Below are 16,533 nucleotides of genomic sequence, written 5' to 3' on the forward strand. Positions count from 1 at the left end.
CTTCTGAGCTAGGTCATGGTTCCAGGAAAATGCTTATCTTGGGAGAGAAGTCTGCTTTGAAGGCTATGTGGGAGACGTTCTTCTCCCTCTGACTTTTTTTTGGTTAAGATTTATTTATTTATACATACAAGAACTGCTGGGGTACAGGCCAGAGATATGGGGTGAGAGGATTCACCAGAGATAGAGTGGGGAGCAGAACAGGCTGATTGACTGAAACACACTGCTGAGGGGAGCAGCAGGCGAGTTAGGAGAGGTCTGCGCCATGTATCTCCCTGGCCCAGGATCGAACTCGTGCTGCAGTGGCTGCGGATAGCTTCATAGGTTGCGTCTTAACCCCTTGTACCACCAGGGAGGCCCTCCCTCTAACATTTTACTGAAAAACCTAAATGACCCTTAGTGTTTAGCTCTGGAAAGGACCAGGCTGGTTATAGACGTGAGCCTCCCACCCTCCAGCTAATCTGGGGAGGAATAACTTTGCTACTCCTTGGTGCTTTGAGGTGGGAGGGGAGGGGGAATCTGGGTGCCCAGGGCAAAACCTTTGCCTCGAGGGCATGTGAACACATCCACGTGTCTCTTTCCATGCCGAGTGCTGGAGTCCAGTTCTGTTTATGTTAACTCCATTTCACAGAGGGGGCCCTGGAGTGTCGAGTGGTTAGGTCTTCTGGTCGAGTTCCTAAGAAATGGGCTTAGAACTTGAACTCTGATTATCTCTGACTCCAGAGACTGTTCTGGAATAAGCCCTTAGCTTCAGTGCTCTTCCCTCTTTTTTTGTTCAAGCTGTCAACTGGATTCGTGCACAAGTGATCGATCACCCAGGTTCTGGAGCTCCGGGACTGACTGTGACATGGTCCATGACCTTGGGTTGCCCCTGACGGACAGTGAGAGAGGGACTGTGAGAGGGGCTCCATGCCCAGCGCTGAGTAAATTCAGAGAGAGGACTGGAGCCTCAGGAGGGACAAGCTGGCCGAGTTTGGTAGGAAGGTGTGTTCAGGTGAGTTCTGAAACCCCAGCAGGGGTCAGCTGGATGGAGATTGAGAAGTGGGGTCCCCAAATGCAGTCACTCCTGAATTGTGGAGATGAGAAATGGAAGGTGGGTTCCTGCCCTTTGGGGTGATGGTACTCATGCAGCCTTGGCAGCTGAGGGGGGGCATAGGTGAGCACCTGCATGTGGCTCCATAGAGCCCCCTCAGCCTCAGTTTCCTCATCTGTAAAGTGGGCATAAATCCTGTACCTACCCTACAAGGCTGTACGACATAATGAATCAAAACTGCTCAGCACAGGGAGAGACACATAACACATGCTCAGGACATCCATGCCCTGACGACGCGTCACCATCAGTGCCGCTGTCCTCTCCCCTCCTCCTTACTTAAGTGGGCAAGACCCAGTCTTCAAGGGCTGTCCTCATATCGCCTGTTTCATCCTCGGGAGCCCTCTGAGCCGGAATCCGATGCCTGAATGGCAGAGTGTGGCCAAGGTGCACTTCCTGTTGTGAGAGGCGGCGGTGAGCTCTTCTCATGAGGTGCAGGGTGGTGGACGGCCCTGGGTGATGGCTCTTGCTCTTTTGGGGCAGCTGTGGGGGGACGGGCAGCACCAAGGCTCTGTGGCACTCTTGCATAAATTTTTCATCCGCCTGTCAGTCCTTTCTCCAGGGAAGGCCACTCACGCTCTTGGTCCGCTTGGCAGCCCTGGTGCATTGCATGAGGGAAGGTGATGGTGCATTTACCAAATGGCTGATGTTGTGTTGCTGGGTGGCCTTTTTTTTTTTTTTTTAATAAAAGATTTATTTATGCATACAAGAACCGGGGTGCAGGTCAGAGGTGTGCGGGGGGAGGTGAGAGGACTCACCAGAGACAGAGTGGGAAGCAGAACAGGTGGATCCACTGAAATCCACTGCTGAGGGGAGCAGTGGGGAAACAGGAGACGTCTGCTGTGCCTTATCGGTCAGCTCCCTGGCTGGGGACGGAACTTGTGCTGCAGTGGCTGCCCATTGCTTCATAGTGCTGAGACTTAACCCCTGAGCCACCGGGATGGGGCGGGGAGGGCCCTGCCTGGTAATCTGTTACACGTTTCCTTGCTGTGCCCCGCTTAGGTGCTCGTGTGATCACTATTGTTTTAGTGTCTGGGGAGGTCAATTCCTGGTAGGGGAGTTTCTCAAGGATGGTGCAGCTGTGTGTCGTGAATGGCTCCCTCTGCTCTCTGGTCTAGTTCATGGTACATAATAGGTCCTTGATAAATATTTGCAATAATGTGAAAAATGTGAATTGGGCCATTATCCTGAAATATAAACTTAATTTAACAGGGACAACAGATCTGCCTCGCAGTGACTTCCCATTTAGCCTCATTTCCGGGAGGTTTCCCTCTGGTTAATCCAAAGCTTGATTCAAGTTTGGCTGAAGATAGTCTTAATTTAAAGGGGTGGATGCTCCCATGTCTCTTGGTGGGCAGAGTCTGCATTTCCCATTTTGGGGCCTGGCCCCAGCTCTGCCACGCTGCTGCCAGTGCGTGTGAGGGTGCTGGGCTGAGGCACCCAGCCAGGGTGCTTCCCTGCAGGGCTCCCCGCTCCCTGGAATGCTGCTGACAGACTGCAGGTGAGGTCCCTCTAGTGGACCTGCCTCCCCCCAGCTGGCTTGGTCACTTCTCACACTTTCAGATGTTAGTTACAAAGTACAAGTTCATTAAGCTTTTGCCCTGTTGCTCCTACAATGGATTTAACAGCCCTGGGTTCACCTCCATTATTCTCTTTTTGGGTAGTTTTTGGGATGGGGCATAAGCTGTGCTGTCCTGAGTCTCCTCTGCCTCTCCTCGTCACACGGGAACTACCTTCGAGTTGGCAACTTCAAGCCATGCCTGGGAATTGGGCATTGTTTCATTGCATGAGTTCTAATCCTGGGCTTGGTTATTAGGGGGGAATGCAGTGTCACTGTGACCACTTCTGTACTGACCCGAAAACAAAGCACAGAGACTTGTGTGGTATTTGTTATTCTTCAAAAATTAAAAAAAAAAGAGGTTTATTGACTTAGAACTGTAATATTGAAAGTATATACTGTGATGGTTTTACCTCCTTATGTCCGTCTTCCATCCAGCCATCCGTCCATCCCACCTACTCTCCCACCCCTCTCCCATCTACTCGTGGAGAAAGACTCCCCCATCTGGTTAATGCATGTACCCGCCACCCTCCTGTTCACCTGGTGCCTGTTAGTTGCGGGTGGGATGAAAGGTCCTCCGCAGTGGGGCGAATGTGCACACGTCCTGTAAATAGGCAGCGGCTGAGCAGTGAGTGGCTGTCCTGACTGTTCCAGAGTTCCTGAGAAAGGAGGCCACAGTTGGCACCTGGGACAAACCAACTTGTCATGCAAACGTCTGAGACTTTCTACATTCTGGTTTATTTTTTCAGCCCTGTGCTATTAAGTTGGGCCTGTGCTCAGCACTGAGAGGAGTGAGGGGATCCAGGGAAGTTTCTGTTTTTCAAATCGGAACAGTCCTGGTGAAGGCCAGGCGTGTGTTCTGAGCAGACTGCCCGCCACCTCCCCACTGCCCCAGTCTGGTCTCTTTGCCTTCTGGGCCCTGGGTGGGCTGAGAGCTTTGCTCCCGTGGCCCTAATCCTCGGGCCTCAGTTAGTTCTTGTGACATCTTGTCGTGGTCAGTGGGTCATGCGCTCCCAGCTATTTCCATGGGTGGTAGGGAGGGGGTCCCCGTGGAGCCTGGGGATGCACCCTGCCGGCGTGCCCACCAGTGACATGGCGAGAGATCCCACGGCCCTAGGGAGGGTGTGGTGTGAGCAGACACAGAGGCACCATCGCCTCCAGTGCAGTTAGGGTGCGGGGTTTGGCCCTGACTTTCAGGGGCCATCTCTCAGGGACCCTCCCAGCGATGCTGGTGGTGATGGGGCCGTGGTTGTGCCCAGAACACCTCCACCTCGAAAGGGCGTGGCTCAGCCCTTGACTCCTGCTCTGTGGATGCTGACCTTTTGGCCCCCTGGATGACCTGTGGTGTTCCTGGGGCTGGGGGGAGGACCGGGGTGGGCGAGGGCAGTGGTGGGGTTCAGATATCTCCCAGTGTGGCCTCTGCCATTCCCTTGTCCCCTTATTCTTCTCTGGTGAGGCCTGGCTCTTGCCTGTCACTGGTATCCTGAGGGAGCAGGTACTCCTCTTTGCCATGGCCACCCTGAGGGCCTTGGGGGCCTCCCTTCCTGGAGAAGACCTGCCCTTCTATGTGTGGCACTTCTGGGTGCCTTTTGTCTCCTGCCAGCTTCCTGCCTGCCAGGAGAGATGCGAGGCCCACCTGCAGCTGCTCCCCCACGGCTGTGGCCCTCTGAGGCCTGACTGGAGGGGATGGAGGAGGCGCATCTGCCCCAGTCCCCATGCCTACCCTTCCCGTGTCATTACCAGTGCAGGGCTCTGGCAGGGCCAGTCGAACACTTTCCACTCAGTGTGAATGTCAGTAATGTTACAGCTGAGCCAAGTTGGGGGGGGGGGCGGGGTTTAGATTGTGGAGATTTTTTGGTGCTGAACTTAATTTTATTTTTCTTTGAGTTGGTAAATGCTTCAACTTTTCCTTTGTTCAGTTTGGTTTGCTGGAAATAGCTCCGCCACTCTCCCCACACACCTCCAGTGGTGTCCTGGACTCCTCTCACACCGCTTCCCCCAGGGCGCAATTTGTGAGGTCTTTTAACTGCCCTCTCTTCTTTCTTTTCTCCTGGATCCCTTGACCTTCTGTCCACCCTGACCGGGAGGGTGGCACCTCTTACACAGACTTTTGAACAACCCCTGTTTCAGGGCCTCCCCATTCACACCCGGCAGCTCTACATAGCCACCTGCCCGCCTCACTACAGCACACCCCTGCCTCGAGGTCTCGGGGTCCAACTTGCTGAGGGCCAGTCCAGCTGGTGCTCCTAGGGTTTTCCTTCTGAAAATCTGCATTTTTTGGAAATGGCTTTTGAAATCCCCTTATTTCATCCATTGTAGAGCTTGTGACATTTGTGTTTTGTTCCCCCTCACCGATTTGAAGTGACTTCTTACTTGGAAAAAGAGAGAAATTACCTTTGTCTTGCCACTCACTATTTCCTAGCTTTTCAACAACTGATAACTGACAGAGTGAAGAGTTAAACCTAGTTATTCCAGACCCATTCTGTACTTTCTTGTCTCCCCAGTCTGCCCCCCGTTTTCGGCTACAGATGAGAGCAGGGTTTGATTTTCTTTTCATGTCTTCCTGAGAACACTTCAAATGGAGATTTTTATGGGAAAATTCACCTGATATGCTGTTTTCTGTGGAATAAGGCGCTCATCTCAGTCAGCTAAATTGCAAAGAGAAGTCTCATTCTAACAGCAACTCCGTGAGAGAAAACAAGGAGAATTTAGCATGAGTGGGAACCACGGATGAGCAGGAAAGTTCAGAGATGTAGGGTTATTATTTTTTTAAAGATTTATTTATGCATACAAGAACTGGGGTACAAGCCCGCTACAGAGCGGGGAACAGAACAGGTAGATTGACTGAAACACACTGCTGAGGGGAACAGCGGGGAGAAAGGAGAGGTCTGCTGCGCCATGTGGGTAGCTCCCTGGCTAGAGATCGAACTCGTGCTGCAGAGGCTGTGGACAGCTTCATAGGTTGCGTCTTAACCCCTTGCACCACCAAGGAGGCCCGATGTAGGATTATTTGAGTGTTCTTGGATTGTTCGGTGAATAAAGGTATGATGATGGCTCACGGGGCTCAGTTGCTCTTTTCCAAGTTTAAGAGGTGGTAGATAAAATTCACAGTAGAATTTTAGTGTGTTTTACAAGGAAGAGATTTCAACCCAATCGAAATGGTTCCTGTGTTGGGCTCATTTCCCTTTGGCGGGTGGGGCAGCCATCTCCAGCGTGGGAGCGCCTAGCACCATCACATTTTTTCCGAATCAGTACATTCTCCCTCAGCAGCTTCCTGTGCAGGTGGCGGAAAGGAATCTTCATTCTTTACTTCCGGCCTATCTTAGTTGTATCAAAATCCTTACTGGCTCATGGGCTTGAAATGCAGGGCCACTGATGTGCTTTGCTCCACTGCGTGACTAAATAGGGCAGTTTCCAAAACCCATGCATTGCGGGAAGATAATTGGAATCTTTTCCTTCTTACTCTGTCTTGTCTGATTCTCTCATTTCTTCTGTTTGAAATACTGCATTTATGTGACATACAACTGGCTTGGCCATACCATCTTTAGGCTTGGCTTAGCCTTTCCACCGGGCCCCGAAACCAGGCAGCCCCGGGACTATGGTGTGGATACCTGAGCTCACTGCTCTCCCTTAGCCCTGGTGCCTCCTCCCCTCAGCCTGCCTGTACTGTGTGTCACACCCCCCCCCCCCCCACCGGCGGCGCTGGTTCCATGTGATGGGCAGAGACTGGTCTCTACTGGGTCTTGGGGAGTCTGGGCTGTGTGAAGAGCAGTTTTGAGGAGACCCCGTAACTATAAAGAAGTACAGTCCTTTGATGTTACAGCCAAGGTGACGGTTTCCATAGTTACGGTTGCATGGAGGCTTCTGCAGCTGTGCTGTGACCCGGTAGTTGTGCAGAGGCTTGGGGCGGGTCGCCCTGGGGCCAGGCCTGGAAGGTGCAGGTCCTGGCCCCCCATTGAGTGTACACTGGGTTTCCGGCCGTGCCTGTGACCCTGTGGGGTTCACAGTGTCCCTCACTGAAGGTTTTCTGGCGTCTTGGGGGCAGGTGCTTCCAGCAGCCCAGTCAGAGAGAAGAGCCGGGATCTCTCCAGTCGCAGTCTGATTCCTTTCTGTTTCATATCATGCAGCCTGTTATTGAAATCTTTAAAAATGCATTATTCCAGTCATTTCCTCACAGGAAAACAAATGGAAGCCATGGTAGTTCGCTGTATCTTTTCCCTTTGACAGACCCTTGGGAATGTGTTGAGGAGCCACTGTTACCAGAACCCAGGCGCCTCAGCGGTGGAAGCCACCAGGAGAAGTGGTGTCCTTTCAACCTGCTGCTCTACCACAAGTCAGTTGTGGCAGTTGCTCCTCAGAGATGTAAAGTGCACTTCCTGGATTGTGGAATGGATCATTCAGGTGCTATGGGCTGCTTGGTAAATGGTCCAATCAGCCATAAGATTGAAAAATGGTCCAATCAGACTTGTGGGTGGGGCCCTCTGAAAGAAGATATAAGCTAGGGTCAGAGAAAGCTGAGGGAGACATCGCCAGCCACCGAAAAAAAGAAGATAGTTCTAGCCTCTGAAGGAAGAAGAAAAAAGGGGAGACACCATTCCTGGCCTCTGGAGAGAGAGGAAAAGAAGCATCCAGCAGCCAACCTCTGAGGAGGGAAGAGAAGTTGAAGGACTCTGTCTTAGATGGAGACTTGGTCCTGTCCCTGACATTGCCTGAAAGGAGCCCCAAGGCTCTGGGCCTGGCGTCTCAAAGAACTGTTTGTTGTTGGTTTAACCCAACCACTCACAAAGAGCTGTGAACACTGGGTATCTCTGACACCACCTCTGGGGGACCAGTAGTGGCCATCACTGTCCAGCATGCCTGGTAACTGGTGGCAACCATCACTGATGCTACATGGGTGAGGGAGTCGCCACTTGTGGATACAGTGGGCTCTTTGTTTCCCCTGTTTGTAAATAAAGCCCATGGTGGTTGTTCCTGGAGCCTGAGTTCTCTTGAAATTGTGTGCACGGGTGAGACCCACAGACAGTGACCTGACCTCTGTTGGGCACTGTCCTTTGTTCGGCTCTAGCCCACAGGCCTCTGCACTGTGGGTGTTGTACTGCTCTAGCCCTTGGTTTGGTTTTTGGCCTTTTGGGGCTTTTTGGTGGCTCTTTAGTCTGAGAGCCTGGGCAGGTGGGCGGCTGCTCCATCCTTCTATCGGCCTCCTGCCCTGTGGCCCTGTAGCCCTCTCAGCCCCTCTTTCAGCCTGTGACAGAGTCCTTCAGCTTCTCTTCTCAGAGTCGGCTGCTGGATGCTTCTTTTCCTATTTCTTCAGAGGCCAGAACGGAGTCTTTCCCTTCTTTCTTTTTCCTTCAGAGGCTGGAAATACCTTCTCTTCTTCCAGGCTGGTGTCGTCTCTCCCCAGGCTGGCACCATCACTCTCTGGGCTGGCGTCATCATCTCTCTCAGCTTCCTCCAACCCTGGCTTATATCCTCTTTCAGGGTGTCCCATCCGCAAGTCTGATTGGACCATTTTTCTTTTTTTTCTTTAAAGACTTATTTATACAAGCACTGGGTACAGTCAGAAGCGTGGGAGGGTGAGAGAATTCACCAGGGCCAAAGTGGAGAGCAGAACAGGCAGATCGATGAAGTATACTGCTGAGGGGAGCAGCGGGCGGCAGGAGAGGTCTGCGCACCATGTGGGACCCTCGCCCGGCGGTCGGGGATCAAACCGGCGCTGCAGAGGCTGCGGGGCAGCTTTGCAACCCATGCTCAACCGCTGCACCACCAGGGAGGCCCTGATTGGACCATTTTTCAATCCTGTGGCTAATTAGACCATTTACCAATCAACCCATAGCACCTGATTGGTCCATTCCACAATCCAGGAAGTGCACTTTACATAAAAGATCTCTGAGGAGCAACTGCCACAACTGTCTTGTAGTGGAGCAGCAGGTTGAAAGGACACCACTGGTCCTGCCGGCACCCACTGCTGAGGCAGGTCAGTTCTGTAACACCGCGAAGACACTTCTAAGAGTTATGTCGTTGACTTGCTCACGCTCCTCCCTGGGGATCTACTCTGGGAAGATCAGAACCAACCAGCACTGCAACAGTGGAGAATACCCTATAATATGCAGCAACTTACACTTGTTTTTGAAAAATTTTTACTAATATGGAAAACTAAGTAGGAATCAAAGAATGGAAGCAATCAGGACTTTGTAGTACACTCCCAGTGATGGAAACCAATTTTAAATAGACCTAAATGGAATAAAACATGCAAAAGTTTTCATTTATCATCTCTGGGGGGGGGATGATGTTATAGGTGTTTAGTTTTCTCTTTAGTTTTCTGTTACTTTCCACTTTCTTATAATGACTTCATAATCAGAAGTCATTAAGGATATTAAAATGTTTGAAGAAGCAAAAGTAGGATACTTCTAACCCTGGTAATTCAAAAGAATGAGAGCGTTTGCAAGTGCCGGAATTTAAGTGTTTTCATCAGTTTGGGCTGTGTAAAGAAGTGCTGGATCTCAGCTGTTTCTGGTTGTGGTGTCATGGCTTCATCTTTCAGCCACTGTGTATGGTGCCGATGGGACGTGTTCCTGTTTACAAAGGTCCTATCTTCTACTGGCGAGAAGTGGACCTCAGAGCTGGCCTCTACAACCTGCCAGTTTCGGGGACGTGGCCAGGAGATCTAGCCTTGTTTCCTTACATGTTGCCCACTCTTTGAACTAAAAAGCGTTCCCATTTGGTATAATTGGTAAGTTATTTTTTGGCTGTGAGAGTGCTGTTATCTTCGAAACATTTCTACATTTCCAGGCCTCCAAAGTAACCTTTCCAGTCATACCATCTAGGGACAGCCTACTTTCTTTTCCATGTTACCCAATTTTATTTTTTCTAATTTTCCTTACTGAGGTAATGGAGATTACACGTTTTTTGTCCACTTTGGAGATTATGGGTTCAGACTTCTACAAGTGTATATTTTCACACCCTGCTCACCCCCAGTGCCCCAATAATCATCCACCATGCTCCACTGGGCCCTTTCCTTCACTAGGCCCCTATCTCCCCACCCCCCACGCCTCAGTTTTGCAATCAGATGTTAAGAGTTCATTATTGGTTTGGTTTTGAACTGACCTTTGTTGTGTTTCTCTTATTCCACATGTAAGTGAGATGGTCCGGTATTTGTCTTTCTTTTTCTGACTTATTTTGCTTAACATCATTCTCTCCAGTTCCATCCATGTTGTTGCACATGCAAGATTTTATCCCCTCCCCCCTTTTTTAATCACTGAGTAGTATTCCATCGTCTATAGACCACATGATGCTCTCCTGTCCTTGGTGATTTAGGCTATTTCCATAACTTAGCTACTGTACATAGTGTTGCAGTGGACATAGGAGTGCATATATGCCTTTGAATTAGAGTTTTTGTAGAAACCTAGGGTATCTACCTAGGAGATAACTAGGAGATAGATGCCTAGCGTGGAATTGCTGGGTCATATGCTAGATCCATTTTTAGTATTTTGAGAAACCACCATACTGTTTTCCCTGGGGGCTGGACCCATCTCCATTCCCACTAACAGAATAGGGACAACCTGCATTTGCAAATTGGGCTTGTCAGGCTTAAAGAGGGGTCTCTGGCACAGTTCCCCCACACAGCAGTCACTTTAGCAATCACTTGGTATTGTAACTAACAGATGGCAGTGAGAGCTGATATACCCTCCTGAAGAACCTCCTATATCTTTTTGTTTGTTTGGTTAACTTTATTTCCGCCCCCACTCCCCCCCTTGTGTCCCCTTGTCCCTCCCCACCTTAACCTTAGAGCCCTGGGGACATTTGTTGATATCCCCTGGTTTTGGAAGATAGTGCTCTAGGTATCTGTCTCCTAGTCAGCACTCCTAGATAGATACCCCAAGTAGCAGCACAAACCCCCTGCCATGTAAATGCCCAGTATCTGTTCTTATTGTCTGACTTACTTGGGTAATTCTCCATTTTGTTGCAAATGGCAGTGTTTCACCCTTTTTAATGATCTTAAAGTACCCCACAATGTGGACAGACCCCATCCTGATCACTGCCATGGACATTAGGCTGCTGTGAACCTGATGCACATGAGGGCTTTTGTGTCGATGGATAGGGGCCCAAGAGCTGGATGCCCCGGTGGCTGTGATAGTTCCAGTTTTAGTTTTAGTTTTTTTTTTTTTTTTTTTTTGTGGGACCCTCGCCGGTGGCCGGGGATTGAACTGGTGCTGCAGAGGCTGCGGGCTGCCTCGCAACCCAGCGCTCAACAGCTGTGCCACCAGGGGAGGCCCCCAGTTTTAGTTTTTTAAGGTAAATCCTCATTGCTTTCCTCAACAGCAACATCCCACAGGACCCTTTTCTCTGCATCCTCTCCAACCTTCCTCGTTGGAGTCTTGTTAACGTGGAGTCTTGTTAACGTGATGTTCTCACAGGCATGGGATGGTGTCTCATTGACATGTTCTTATATATAGTCCTTAGGAGGGCCAGGGGTTAAATGGATTAACATAATCTTCTTTCTGATGCAACAGGAACACCCCAAAGATTGTATTAAGACAAAGCATATGTTTCTGCCTTCCCTTTCTTCTCTGCAAGAGTGGAAGTGCTTCACCCCTTTCTCAGAGGTCTCACTGGGAGGCCTCTGCAGCTTGTCTGGTTTAACAATAAGCCAGGATGTTGCTGAGTCGGTTGTTACAGTTGTAACTAATAGCTTGGATGTGCAGCATTTATTTGGACATAGTTCTATAAATATTCCTGTTGTTTTCAGTCCCCCACCCTGCAGCAGCCTTATCTATAAACCTGACAGTGTGGTGCCTTTATTTTCAATGCAGGTTTTCCCAAAAGTGCCTTTGCTGAGGCAAAGCTGATGTTGCTTATAGGACGAGGGACTGGGGCTACCAGCACTGTGTGAAGCACTCACTGTTGGCTCCTGCCTTCTTACATTGTGGATGAAGAACAAATAGGCAATTGTTTTCTAGGGGAGTTTCTTTTTGCTGAGGTACAGAGATTGCAGTAAACAGTGATTATTTCCAGGGATGTTTGAAACATCCTTAGCATTCCTAAACATAAGGGATAAGTCAAGGAAGCAATGGGAGCCTCTGAAATCATGCTTTCTCTGGCAAGTCTGCTGTGTTTACTTAGCGGCGAGTCTGTGCGATGGTGTGCATGTGTAAGTTGTCCTTTTTTAAGAGCTGGTTTGCAACTTGAGAACTGAAGCACTTGGCACTTGCTGGCCTGTGACTGCTCACACCCTACGCAGGTGCAGACACCCTGTCTGCTTACCTGGGCAGGCTTTCCCCAGGGGCCTGCCTAGCTCACTTTGCACTGACACAGGCAGCTGAGCAAATCTTCAGTGTGAGGTCACCAGTGGTGGCAGGCATGATAGTGTGCTAACAACTGTTTTTACAACAGCTGCGTTGACAGCAGGGGAGGTCAGAGATGTGCCTTTTGTCAGTGTCTCTGCTAGCCCCTGAGAACAATGGCAGTTACCCCAGGACAGGGGGCATGTGATGATTTGACTTACGAATTGTGGCTTTACCATGGCAGGAGAGTCCTGGGCATTCAGTAGAAGTTGTACTTCAGATTTTGAAATTTGGTCTATGGGCCTCCTTGGTGGCGCAGGCAGTTGAGTGCAGCACTGAGAAGCTGTCCGCAGCCTCTGCAGCGCTGGTTCGATCCCGGCCGGCTGGCGAGGGTCCCACATGGTGTGGCAGACCTCTCCTGTCATGCCCGCTGCTTCCCTCAGCAGTGTACTTCGGTCAATCTGCCTGTTCTGCCCCCCACTCTGTCTCTGGTGAATACTCTTACCCTCCCGCACATCTGGCTGTACTCTGGTTCTTGTATGCGTGAATAAAATAAATCTTAAAAAAAAAAAAAGTAATTTGGTGTTTGCCTGGGCTCAGGAAGTACTAGGATGCCTGTTGGGGCTTCTGGTGGCAGCTCCCCTGCAGCTACGTGATCAGGAGGGGACACAGGTCTTCCCTGCAGGGGACTGGTATCACATCTTTTTTTTTTTTTTTTTTTTTTGCATATTTTGTTTAGTGGCTTTGCATCTCCTCACGTCTTCAAAGTGGCCGTCTGCGTCTCCCGGCTTCTGGCGAGAGGAGAAGGGCTTTACTCTTGAGTTGAAATGCAAGAACTGTTCGGCTGTGCTGGGTGTGAGTGCTCTGGGCCGGTCTGAGGTGGTGCTGAGCTGTGCTGCCCAGCAGATGCATTTTCAGCTTATGCTCTGCTCAAGCAGGTGGGTTTGTGGGGATGTAACTGCATGTAAGCAAAGAAGCATCTGCACTCCCTAAGGTGGCGATTTATGTGCTTGCATGTGTGTGTGCACATGCACGTGTGCTTGGCAGGGGCAGAGAGAAGATGGTGGAATGACTAACTGCATGTGTGCATGTTTACCCATACATGTGTGCACATGTCATGTGCATGTCTGCATGTATGGGGTTGTGTGCACATGTGCGGTTGTGCCACACGTGCATGTGTATTTGTGTGCACATGTGTGTACCTACATGCTGAGACCTGCATGTCCCATGACCACTCCTGTTCAGAAGCTTTGTTTTCCCATCAGTAGTGAATGTCTGGCTACATCACTCGGGATTATGCAACCCTGTCACCACTGACCGAGTTATACCTCTTTCCATTCCTTCTCCCTCTGATTCAGCTCCTTGGCCAGGGACATGGCTGTGCTGTGTCCTGGGAGCCCACTGAGCTCTCTGCTCCTGACTCAGCTTTGCTCCCTATCTGAGGCTCCCCCAGCCCCTGTCTCGTTCCCAGCCGGTGGACCTGTTACTACTTGTTGCGCACCAGGTCTTGTCTCCCTTGGGCAAACTGTGTGACTGAGGGTGTGCTAGGGAGCGGGGCCTTGGCAGGCGCCCATGTCCAGCTTCGGGCACTAACCACTGACAGCAGCAGCAATCCACACTAATGAGCAAGGGCGGGAGCAGACACATCAAGACCCAGCACACACACCCTCCCAGCATGCACACCCTCTTAGCAGCCCCAGGCGGCCTGTTATCACCTGTCTTACAAACCGAGAAAGTGCAGTGACCTGAGAGCCTGGCTACCCCGCATATAAGTGCCCGTGCAGGGTGCTGCCTCCACAGCTGGGTGAGGCTTGCGGCGGGTGGGAACCAAGCACAGGGCAACATGGCCAGAGGAGAGGGTGCAGGGGCAGGCAGGGCGCTGGGGTCGGCAGAGCTGCTTGGCCAGGCGTCTGTTTGGATAGGATGTGACAAGGATGAGCCTCCCACCTGCGGGCCCAGGGCCTGTGGGCAGGGATGGGACACTGCTACGCAGGAGGGCAATTGGGGTGGGATTGCACTTGCCACGATTGCCTCTCCAGAGTACCCTCTCTCCACAAGGCTCGTCCTGCAGGGAACGGGGGACAGGGGACCGGTTGAGGTGGGTTCGCCTTTCCTGTGTTTCTTTGGTTTTGGTGAGTGACTCTGAGAAGCAGACTGGAAGCCTCTTGCATTGCTCACGTGACTGATTTTCAGATGAGGTTTTGGAGATCACGTGCCATTTGCTAGCATTACCCCCTCTGCCGCGAACTGGCTGGTGGAAGGAAGGCTGTTGGGTAAGGGGCACACCCGTGTGTGCCTGTGGGCACAGGTGTGCGTGCATGTGTGGGAGGGTGTATATGTGTGTGTGTGCATGTGTGCCTGTGTGCGAGGGTGCATGTGCAACAGGGGCTGGACCCTCTGCTGCCGGGATCTCTGGTGAGAATGTGCAGGATGGATGAGGGGTCATCAGCTCTGCGTCCATCTCCCACTGGGGACAGTGCACTGCGGCCTCCCTGGTGGTGCATTTCTATCCCCTTTTCTGGCTCATTGAGTAAGAACACAGTAGGTCCAAGAGGGTCATGAGGAACTTCCTGGGCCGGTTCTCACCCTCTCTAGCCTGGTAGCCCTAGCCTAGAGGGGGAGGGGTGGTGGGCAGAGCCAGCTCCCCCTCCCTGGTGTGGGCCCCAACAGTGCAGGCGCCCCTGCTGGCTTCGTAGGGCTCCCAGTCTGGGGACTGATGGTCCAGATGCTCCCTGGGGCTTAGCACTACCCCAGGAACTGAGGGCGGAGGGAGGCGTGTCCTCCTATGGGTGGGTCTGGAGCCTTCCTTCCTGTGGGGATCCAGCCTCCCACAGCCCATCCAGAAGGAATCAGATCAGGTGTCCAGATTGAGTGAATTTTGCCAGCGGGTCCTGCAGAATCCTTGTCTTCTGCCTGCTGGATGGCCCTTTGCTTTCCATCCAATTTGTCACCACAAAAAGAACTTTTTCAGCCCTCTTTAAAAACACGAGATGAAAGACTCTCTGTCAATCCTATCTTGTTCAAAACAAGTTTTTTTTTTTGGAAGGGACCAGAAGGTTTGGGTGGAGGGAAAGTTCTGACCTCTTTTCTGTGAACATAAACTGTAAGGTGGGCGCTGGTACCTCTTTTGTCAGATGACTTTAGGAAGTACCATTTAAGAAATGGTTCCTTATTTAAAAATACCAACTTTCTGTGCAGGAAATTTGTGCCAGATGGGATGAGGCCTGATGCTCCCTTCCCCCACCCAGGCACTGCCAGCTCCTGGCCAGCCTTGGTGCCTGCATCCCTTGCTATTTTTATTTCATCTCCTTTTTTTTTTAATTTAAATTTTTTTTTAGTTTTTTCCACCACCATGCTTTATATCCCCTGTCTCCTTCTGCCTCCCATTGCCCGCACAGCCTTCACAGTGTGTGCTGGCGTCTGTTAATTTTTTAAGGTATTCCACTTTATCAAACCATCCAGTGTAAATGTCCAGTATTTCCCTCTGTCATTGACTGGCTTTGCTGCCCATCAGTCCCTTTCCTGTTTCCTTTTTACTGATGGTAGCAGGGACAGGCCACATCTTCTTGACCCAGTTGATGAGTAGTTGTGTCACCTCTGTGTCCAGCACTTGTAAATACTGCCGCAGTGAAGGTTGTGGTATCTAGGGTTTCGCATTTCATATTCTCCTGAGAACAGCCAGGAAAGGGCTGCTGGGTCGGGCGATATTTTTACTTTAAGTTTTTTTTTTTTAATATTTATTTATTTATGCATACAAGAACTGGGGTACAAGCCAGAGGTGTGCAGGGTGAGAGGATTCACTAGAGACAGAGCGGGGAACAGAACAGGTAGACTGACGAAATACACTGCTGAGGGGAGCAGGTGGCGTGACAGGAGAGGTCTGCTGCGCCATGTGGGACCCTTGCTGGTTGGCCGGGATCAAACCAGCGCTGCAGAAGCTGCGGACAGCTTCACGGTGTGGCATTCAACTGCCTGCGCCACCAGGGGAGGTCCCCCCACTTTTAGTTTTTTAAGGTCACTCCAAATCCCTTTCTACCTACCTGGGTTTTTTTTTTTTATTTATTTATTTATTTATTTATTTTTTGTTAAAGAAAATCTCAGGCAACATACTCTATTCTCAGGTATTCAGCATATACTGTGACTGCCTTAATAGCTTCAGTGAGGTCGGAAATGCCAACATGTGCCTCTCAGGACCCCTCCTGTGGGAAGGTGACCCCTCTGGAGATTTGGAGTTAGGTTCCTGCTGATGATGGGGGGTATGGTTCCCAACAATGGCTTCCATGGCGCACTGTGCTTTCAAAGGTTCTTTTTAATTATTGTGGTAATGCTGGTTAACAGCACTCTATATGATTTTGGGGTACAGGACCACACCACCCTCACCACCAAGGCCCCCATAGTCCTTGCTGCTGTTCACGGATGCTCCCCCACCCCCCTGGAGCTCCAGTTCTGCAGTCATACTTTTGGGGTTTGTTTTGGTTTTGGATTAGCTTTTTTCTGCCCCTCCTTGTCTATATATCCCACATTTGTGTGAAATCATCCTGTATTTCATTTTTCTCCTCCTGGCATAGTTCACGCAGCGTCATTTTCTCTGGTTCTGTCTTTCGGCA

At 50.7% G+C, this 16,533-nt stretch overlaps 1 protein-coding gene across 3 annotated transcripts in view; it reads left to right on the forward strand.

Annotated features, from left to right (window-relative positions):
- Positions 1-16,533, forward strand: part of PTPN14 (protein tyrosine phosphatase non-receptor type 14) — a 143,358-nt gene that overhangs the window by 42,247 nt on the left and 84,578 nt on the right. The window contains exon 2 of one of the 3 annotated variants that reach the window (XM_037496802.2): positions 778-991. The exons of 1 other annotated variant lie outside the window; for it this stretch is intronic. The gene's annotated coding sequence lies outside the window, so the exon portion shown is untranslated. Of the gene's footprint in view, positions 1-777; positions 992-12,667; positions 12,865-16,533 lie in introns of those variants that run through there. One more of the 3 variants, XM_037496804.2, reaches the window with a different exon arrangement.

This window comes from Talpa occidentalis, unplaced genomic scaffold (assembly GCF_014898055.3).
Source record: "Talpa occidentalis isolate TD23 unplaced genomic scaffold, MPIMG_talOcc4v2.1 talOcc4.8, whole genome shotgun sequence".
Taxonomy (NCBI): domain Eukaryota; kingdom Metazoa; phylum Chordata; class Mammalia; order Eulipotyphla; family Talpidae; genus Talpa; species Talpa occidentalis.